This window comes from Eimeria mitis, genomic scaffold (genome assembly GCF_000499745.2).
Source record: "Eimeria mitis Houghton genomic scaffold, Emh_scaff712, whole genome shotgun sequence".
Lineage (NCBI taxonomy): Eukaryota > Apicomplexa > Conoidasida > Eucoccidiorida > Eimeriidae > Eimeria > Eimeria mitis.
In genome coordinates, this window is record NW_013575184.1 from 5,464 (window position 1) to 6,472 (window position 1,009).

The window sequence follows — 1,009 nt, forward strand, 5'->3', positions numbered from 1 at the left end:
TCATGAGGCCATTTGCCCTTGCATGCAAATAAGTTTTATGAATTTAATTGATTTAATGTAATATTATTTATAAAGGAAAATCAATTGAAACAAAAAACCAAAATAACGAAAAACTAAAAGCCGTCGGCTGCCGGCAGAATGGCCGAGTGGTCTAAGGCGCTGCGTTTAGGCCGCAGTCCGCAAGGGCGTGGGTTCGAACCCCACTTCTGTCATTTTTTTATTTTTTATGCATTGCGTTTTTTTTAATAAATATTATTATATAAATAATAATAATAATGGGGTGATGATACGCTCACAGACAGGCGATTGACTTTCCTGCTGTTTACAAGCAAGCCGACGAAACCAGGAAAGCTGAATCGGGGTTTCATATCGCTGGCGAAATCTGCACGCTTACATCATTCTTGTTTAGTTTGTATCGTTAGTTCGTTACTATTATTTCAAAATTATTATTATTTTTATTATTTCTCAATTATTATTTTTATTTCGTCTGTAATCTTTCGTTATTTTCTCGTATACCCCAGCAGAGCGAAACCCGGAAACTTGTTGACGTCGTTTATGAACACCACTGGACCGCAACTCTTCTGCTAGTTTATCGATTAAATTGCGCGAATTTTTTGTAAAAATAATAAAATAAAAGAATTAAAGCAATGTGACTTGAATTTCATCATAATTTCCGTTTTATTTTCCTAATTTCGTCGTAGTTTCATTCCTTCTCCCCCCAAGCTGAACGAAACCTGAACTCATTTGAATAACGTCAACCGGCTGAGTGCATACACCCCAAATCCAGGAGCAGTAAGCAGATGTAGAACCCGTAGAAAAAAAGAAGAAAGCGAGCAAATAAGCCCATACACGCACGAGTAAACCCAGTACAGAGATACACAAATAAAATAAACAAACAAATGCACCAAATAAACCTCCATATGAATTCAAAAAGAAACAAAAGAAACACAGTATATCAACCCCGTATACTGAAACACAAAACGACGGCAGAATGGCCGAGTGGTCTAAG